Source organism: Oryzias melastigma, linkage group LG1 (genome assembly GCF_002922805.2).
Source record: "Oryzias melastigma strain HK-1 linkage group LG1, ASM292280v2, whole genome shotgun sequence".
In the NCBI taxonomy this organism is placed as follows: domain Eukaryota; kingdom Metazoa; phylum Chordata; class Actinopteri; order Beloniformes; family Adrianichthyidae; genus Oryzias; species Oryzias melastigma.
Window position 1 is genome coordinate 21,531,711 of NC_050512.1, and position 8,841 is coordinate 21,540,551.

Here is an 8,841-nt window from a genome sequence, read left to right on the forward strand (position 1 = left end):
TGCCAAATCTGACAGACCAAAAAGTCTTCAACCGAAGACTACTGGCATGAAGCATTTTTTTACGCTTGAACAGCTCAGTGTACACATTCAGCTTTGATGGTTAAATAAAATATTTAATTAAAAATATATAATTCAGACCAAGGGGTAACCCAATTACTATATGAGGCAGATAAAAAAAGTAGCTCAGATAAAGAAGAAATAATAAAACAGTCAAATACTACTTCTGAAGTTGGATCCAACATCCAGGACAACTGCATTGTGGGTATTTTTTTTTAAGAGGCCTGTCATTTTTATATTTCTTTAGATTGTATGCTAATACAAGACCTTTCTTTTAAATTGACATTTTTCAACTTCATATGGCCGACTCTTAACCCGTTTATTCATTTTTTGCAAATCTGTGATCTCATTTCCTGTCAAGATGGTAACTCCCGTGAAGCTGTAATTCTCTGCTCTGCAGTTACACCACTACATAGGAAGAACACCATTTTTCAGGCTTTTCAAATCTACAATTGCAAAAAACACTTGCCCTGGAAATTTCCCAGAAGTCTGCGAAAAAACCAGTGTGCATTGATGCTCACTAGATTGATGAATATAAACAACAATGCATTGCATTTTAACCCTTTGAAAAACATTTGTATACTCATTGTTTATAAATCATTGTGGTTTTCATCATCAGAATGGAATTGATTCACAAATAGTCTTCGTAAAATGTCCATTGTTGTTGGGTTTAAAAAATATAATAAAAATAAAAAAAATAGTTAGCATGTGTCTCAATTGCATTCAAATCCAGGGTACTAGATAATCCTCTACATAGTCTTTTGGAGAGTAGTGAATGAATTCAGACACAGCCTAAACTAGCTAAATGCAAAGAAGCAGATGATGTCATCACATGCTCTGGTCCAGCTATTTATACAGTCACTGCTTAAAACACATGATTAGAGTGGTTCAGATCAGGGATGTTATCAAATAATTGACAACAAGCTAATCGACGATTAGGATTTGTTGGAGTGAATTAAATTAGCTGTCAATTAATTGAACACTCTACAGTCCTTTTAAAGGCCGGCCTTCCTCTCCACTCATTTCTCTGTGGTGTTGCATCTCCAGGATAGGTTGGCATACTTTTCCCTAGTCTCAAGTGGTTGTCCTAAAGTCAAGGGGCAGACACAAGCAAAAAAAAAAAAGGTCAAAGAACAACGTAGGGTGGGGACATTTCTTGAGTTGCGTACAAACACTCAACAAGGTTGTTGAAAAAAAACAACTTTATATCTTACTCTTATGCTCTGTTCACACCGGGCTCTGAAACACACGGTCGAGCAACGTCTTTTAATGAAAAGTCTACGCAAATGAACACGTATATGCACATTTTGGGATTCCACGTTCAGAAATTCTCACGTCCAGGTGTCAGTACACAAGTTTTTAAGTACGTTTTCGGGTTTTACATACAAAATGAAAATCAAAAGTTACACCAGTTGAACTTTGACCAATTGGAGACTCGGATTTCAACCGTGTGAAAACTAACCATGAAGGAAAAATTGATCATTCCTGTTTGTGTCGGGTGGAATTATATTAAACCATTCGTACATTTGAGTAGAGCTGTGAAAGAAAAGCCCCGGATCAAGATTTGCACCACACCAAGCCTCTTCCATCTGTACATGTGACACTAGCGACAGGTAGCGACACACCTGTGTGAACACCATATGCAAAAAGCATGTTAAAATCCTATGTTCAGGGCATTATTTGCACACATTCCCTGTGTGTACGCTTCAAATGCCCTGTGATGATTTTCATAGGGTAAAAAATAACTTTGAAATCCCGACTATCCATTTACATGCATGGTACAAAAAGTGCATTATCATCGATTTAGCCTTTTACTAACCTCAAAAATGCATATCCGACACCAACAGTTGTGTAATATTTCATAAAAAGACATTATTCCTTCCCACAACAGAATAAAAAAGAAAGACTCCACTTCTCTGTACAGTTTTCTTATGTGTCTTACGTATGAATGCAAATGATAGATGTTATGTATGTATATGAGCACATCAATGCTGCAGAAATGCCAAAGGCAATGGATAATTAGTGAAAAAGAAGTTAGTGGCAAACTTCCCCACCTACACAGCCTCTTTATACATGTCTGCCATGTTTCTCTAGAAGAAAAAAAAAAAAAACAGGCCGTTTGCGTTACTGACTGCCTGACTTCCGACAAATAGTGAACAAAAGGCAGGATCAAGTGAGGGAAGACGTTGGGAGGTGCAACAGAAACAGATTTGAATACAGAAAATAGGAGGTGAAGGACTAAGAATGTGTTATGGAATTAATGTGTTTGTTCGGGTTTGTTTTACATAAGCAGGTGAGAAAAGGGAAAAATATTTTTATTATGCAGTTATTGAAAGAAATCCATGCATACATCAGAGGCATACCACTGTGTTTTTGTTCAAGGCTAACAGAGGAGTTATGACGTTAGCCTTAGTTCTTTTTTAAATCACAATGTGTGCAAAGCATGCTGAGGGCAAAAAAACAGGAAGTTTCCTTAAAATATCATGGTAAAACAACATCTAGTCATAAAATATTTCAAGGGACTGACGTACAGGCTCCCTGAGACAAAAGGAAAAACAGAGCAAAGAAAGGTTTATCTATCCTTAAAATGAGCTTTGGTTTTTAACATAAAAGTTGCTTCAGGTATTCAAAAAAAATAGTGATTTTTTTTTTTTAACATTTACCAGTAAATATAAACTTCCAAAATGCTAAGAGCAATAATATTGTGATTTCCACACTGTAAGGCACATATCTAGAGCTCCTTATACACAATACACAAATAAGAGGTACACAAACAAGCTAATGTGTAGCAGTGTCAGACAGTTATTTTAACATGTTCCTAGCGTGGTTAGCATAGTCACAAGCTGAGTTCCCTCTGATTATGAAATTGTGCAACATGGATTTGTGATAATAAATTTACCTAATAGAAACATGGCAATTTAAAAAAAACTTGCATATATCGGAAAAAACATTTGGTGCTTGAAGGAGAGGTTGTTGAAATGTATTGAAATTGACATATTACAAATCAAAAAATGTAAAAAAAGAAATTAAAATATTGTGCAAACTACAATGGAAACCTTTTTTTTATTAAATGAGTCATGTGACCAACAACTGGATGGCACGCTTAGCACCACAAGAGGTCCCACAGAATAACACAGCTCATCAAAAGTTGAGCGCTTTGCGGAGAAAGGGTTTGTGTTACTCTGTGGGCGGAGCAGACTCTTCCTGGAGGGGGCGGTTCTCAACTCGTGATGTAGGCATGTGAGGACCTGCTCGTTGTGAGTATGGGAGGGGTTGCTGTTGAGGTTTTTAGAGGATTACTCAGAAATGCATGAACAGATCAAAATACCACTTTGGGATTGTTTATAGTGAGGCTTGAACAGTATAATACACTTAAAAAATCCAGAAGTTGTTTTTTCATGGTATGGCCCCTTAAAAAAATAGGGAATAGAGAGAGAACGGCTATTCTAATGAAAATAATGACTAAGTAATAGATGTTGATATATATTGAATTCTCAATAGAAGTCTATGGGATTTTGTCTTCTTGGAGACAGCAGGTACTTCCTGTTTAGAAGGCAAGGAGGGGGGGGGGTCACTCGGTCATATAAAGTCAATAGTGCACAGACATTGTTGTCAGCACAAGACTGTTTGCAGTTGTAACTCATAGAGGTCAAAGGCCAATCAGGGAGCAGTTGACACACAGACATGGACGACATTGTTGGAACTCCTCTGTTGTCAAAAGAAAACACAGAGTTCACACTAATAGCTACATATCAAATGGCTACATAAATACATAAATAGAAGTAATGATGAATAAAATGAATACAAACGTGCTGAAATGCAACCCATTTAAACAGCTCAGACAAACGCCTGAATTGTTGTTCAACTATATTTTTTTTAAAGCCAAATTAATGAAAACAAGCCTGGACAAATGAAAAAAAAAACTTGACTAAATGTTTTGCTGCACAACCTTTTCAGGCAATTACTGCAATCATCCCATTTCTGTACCTGTCAACAGGTGTTATGGCTCACTGATAGTGAGGAGAAACTGCTCCTGCTGCATGATCGGATTTTCAAGGATACCTTCATGTTCAGTGTGTAGATATGGTGTCATTGCGATTAGTCATTACTGTTTCACAAAGGCTGACCAAATACAGGTGTGAGGACACCTGTGATGATAAGCAAAGGGATTTTATGTATTCCTATGATCAGATCCGTTTTAACTAGGGTACCAAAACGTTTTTTAGGCTTATTTCAATATCCTGTTTAAATGATTTGGTTTTATTTTTGGGGGTGTTACGTCCCATATTGGTAGTCCTGGCTCGGGTCTAGGGGGAAAAATACAAAAGGGGACAGTAACAAAACCTGGACACAAATGAGAATAAAAGGAACACAGGTTATTAAATAAAGGAAATGTGTCCTGAAATGAGAAAACAAAAAAGAAATAATTAGTGTGCTGGTCCAAACAAAAAGACAAACCAAAGGGGGTTGGAACCTTGGCCAAAATTAAAATAAGCCAGGGAGACTACTGATCCAGCCATATCGACCATCGGAGTCAGCAGCTCCCTGCTAAGGGCTGCCTAATCAAAATCTACCTAACGAAAACAAATAAACAAAGCCCGCAAATCAAGACTACCAAGGTCCAACCCCAAACTAAAAAAACAAAACCCAGCATCATATTTTGAGGTACCCAGTGATTCCTAGCCCTACTCTACACCCTCTTTAGAGAGCTGGAGAGTTTGCCTCCTGGACGCCTCCCTGGGTATGTCCCACTGGGCGGAGGCCCCGAGGAAGACCCAGGACACTCTGGAGAGACCACATCTCTTTGCTTGCTGGGATTGCCTCAGAAACATAAAAGTATTTTTCATTAATTTTGTCAGTTTAAAGTAATTTCAGTGACCAAAAAATTATTTTTTAATTTGTTAAAGTTAAAATTGAAGTTCTATTAGTTGTCACACACCTCCAGAATTTGTTTTCAGCATGTGACCCACCTCCTGGGGGAACAGCGAGTTGTAGTCGCAGTTGCTTTCGGGAACCAATTGGGGGTTTAACCTCGAAACGCAATCCGTAAAGAGTCACAAAAAGAGACATTGGGTCCCATTTTTAGAATCTCTAGTACAACTTGACCATGGGTTTGAAACCATGACCGAACAAAGGGGTCTATATCTGCAGATGGTAGAAACAATGGACTTTTCAATTCCTTTTTTGGTTTTGTCTCTTGGATCTTTTTCCTTTCTGAAAATGAGAAGGACACGAGAGATGCTGCACGTTTTTTCCCACAGCAAAACAATAGCGCTGTCTATTATGGGAAGTGCCGGCTGTATCGGTGTCGCACATCATACCTATTAGTCAGCAGTCTTCCTCGTGTAATTAGGGTGACTAGGATGTGCTTTCATGACAGTTTTCTCAGTGTTGCCCTCTGTAATTATGACATCAACGAGAGACGGCATCAAAACACATCAGATGGAGTTTTATGGACAAACCAAATGCTCCTTCATATGGGTGGAGTCCTCATATATTCATTTGAAAAACCCACAATACCCTCAATAGTCTCCAATTCAATGTTAGCGTAAAGAACAAGAAGCAATATTGTCCGTGGTATACCCAGGCGTAAAATTAAAGACTTTTCTGTGGGTAACATATAAATCTTTAAGAAAAGACATAGAGATAAATGAGGGACAAGGGTGTAAACACACAAAAAATGTTGATTTGTCCTCCTAGTATGAACCATTGAACTGCAATCAGCATTACTCAACCCTGGACAGTGAGATATTACGGTACATGGATGCACAGAGGCATTCAGACATGAGGCGCAGATCAAACATTTATCTTTCGAAAGACAAAAATCCCCTAAAGTCATTGCTTATATGCACTTGATTGTGTGTGTGTGTTTTTTCTTTCTCTTAAACCTAAACATCATTCATCAAAGGCTTGTCTCTCTTCCATATTATTATTGCCTCCAAACCGATAGCATCACTCTCATTTGTGACTGATCCCGTCTCATTTATCATACGACCGTCGAGGGGTTCTAAACACATGTAAGCACACTAGAGAACGCGCAAAACGCTCCACATTTGTAGAAAACAGACACTCGGACCATGTTAAGTTATTGCCGCAGGCCCACGGGCCAGAGTGGTAGTCATACGTCTTTGTGTGACATTATCAGGCTCGCTTGCACAACACAGAGGTGGTAAAATGACTTTATTACACCATGTTAAGGATACTTTAGGGACAAATTCATGGGGGCTGATACACACCTAAAGGGGCATACTCCATGTAAAACATGAGGGTATGTCGTCTGGAGCCTTGGAATTGTGGGATTTTTAGGGTCGGTAACATCTAGAACGAGGCCTGACACTTGAGTTTGATTCCTTTCGAGGAATACGATCCAACTAATCGCAGAGGTCAAAGCTTTGTCTTTTTTGTACAGAAACATAATCAGTAAACAGGGCAACTGATCACTGAGATACCCCCCAACCCTAGCCTCTATGTTTTTGGATTCATCAAGCGTGACCGTCTTCGCCTTTCCCCAGCCCTACCCGCTCAACCCCACCAGCGGTGCTGCCGATCAATACTCCCTGGCACATATTCTGACTCGCAAAGACTTTGGAATGAAAACGCCGCTCGATACCAATCAGGATCACAGCTGTGCCGCCGAACGCACACAATAAATGACAAAATTATTTTTTCAAATTTACCATCAAACGTCCAGTCCCATCAGAGACCCCTCCGCCCTACCACCCACACACCCCCCTACAGCTACATCTTTCAGTCCGGTTTATGCTGAAAGGAAGCAGATGAACAGAAGGAGGAAGATGTATGTAATGCAGTTAAAGTAAAAGCTCAGTAAGCAGGAAATTTAAGAGGGGCTAAGGGGGGGATGATGGCATTACAGCAGACGCTGATCGCGGACAATCTGCTGAAGAAGGAAAAGATAAGGAAAATTTAAGCAGATGCACTATAGGGGATATTAAAGGCGAACAAATGTAAATATGTGCAATCTGGAGTGTTTTTAATGCGCTGCAGTGTGTTTTAACAGTCGAAGTTGACACTTCCTATAAGACGATAAATCAGAGCTGACCGTCTTTTGTCTCGGTCAGTGAAGTTATTTGACCCGGTCCTTCATCGGAGTCAGGCCTTGAACAAGCTAGCTTTTTCAAACCCTGCAGCTCAGGCCATTGATAAGAAACGCCGCCTTGTCTTCCACGCCACCGAAGAGATTTATGCCCCCAGCCCTGCCATGACCTCATTGTTCATTGCTCCATAATTCAAATCTGATCCGCCGCGTTGCATCACATTGTGTATGACTCATTTCCATGTAGTCCATTCTCTAAACAAGCCAGCCTCCTCGGCACTCTACAGTCCAGCGACGGGCAACAAAGAATTTCCTGCCAATAGAGCGGCGACTGACTTAACGAGGAAAGCACACAGAAACGGGGTTTAAATTGACAGAACGGGGGAGGAGGAGTGAGTGCTATTGTAAACGCCTTCCTGGCGAGACCAAAATAATCGGCGGGCCTTTGAGAGAGCTTCTCACAATCACTCGTGCCTCGTGCACTGATTCCATATTCACGTCTGCAGTGACACACAGGAGTGTCACTGTGGTGGGTATACGGCGGCGGGTGAGTGGACGGCGTGTCAGCATGAGATGTGCTGGGTTTCAAGTTTGTCATATTCACAGGTTTGGTTGGCAGTAAAAATACATGTGTGTGTGTGTTTGTGTTTCTGGTGAGTGGTGACAGATCCGAGTGCCGCACAGGGAGGTGAAGGGCACACAAGACACAATATTTTTGAACTGGAAGGACTTCTTTCCTGTTTGTGAAAGACAAATCCTAACTACTAGAAATAGCTACAAACAAGATCGAAGAGGTTTGGTCATGGGCAAAAGTTACTAACCTCTGTTGAAATCTGTATATTTTTGGTAAAAAAAAAACTGACCCTAGAGAATTCCACCTTAAAAAAAAAAAAAAGCATCATAAGTTTTATCTAAAGGAGGTGAAAAAGGATGTGGGAAATACTAAGTACCAACACGACTTGATAGCTTCCAACTTCTAATCAAATGGATCTGTTTTCCCTTTAGGTCCAAAGAGATTCTTTTCATTTCTCAAAGTAGGATTCCGACTCGACCTTTCCAAAATCTCTGTTTTTGTTGTTGCTGTTATTGTTCTCAGATGAAACAGGTGCACTTGTTGGTCCTGTTGTTGAGCTAAACTTTAATTGTGAAACAGGGGGGAAACCACATCAATACAGCAATATAGTGTCTACACAAAGTACAATGCTAGTATTGATTTTTTAAATATCAGCATTTAAACAATTAGGTGAGCTGTGAGATTGCAAAAACAGTGCAAATAACCAAATATACCGTATTTTCCGCACTATATGGTGAATGGTATATGCTTGAACTTATGTCATATATCAAGTGCACCAAACTATATGGCATATAATAGAAACAAAAGAGTCAGAGAGTCAGTCGGTCAGTCAGACTTTTTTAACTATGATCAGTAACTCTAGAACTAGTTTGTAACATGCTACACATTAGCCACACTAAAAACATTAGCTGGGTTAGCATAATCACAACACCTGTAACTCCCAACCTTGTTTGCAATACATAATGAAAGACAAATAACGTTAAAACTGACATTACTGTGACTACGTTTACTCAAACCTTGTTAGTGACCGTTGACACTGCTACATGCTAGCCACGTTAGAAGTGTTAGCGCTATCGCGTCACCTGTAACTTCCAACCCTGTTTGCAACACATTAAAAAAAAATGCTAAAACTAGCATTACTGTGACTATGCTAACT

The 8,841-nt window shown here is 39.6% G+C and overlaps 1 protein-coding gene across 1 annotated transcript in view; it reads right to left on the reverse strand.

The window, feature by feature from the left end:
* The window catches only part of adgrl3.1 (adhesion G protein-coupled receptor L3.1), a gene marked incomplete in the record, with an annotated part of 186,114 nt that overhangs the window by 170,321 nt on the left and 6,952 nt on the right, over nt 1-8,841 (reverse strand).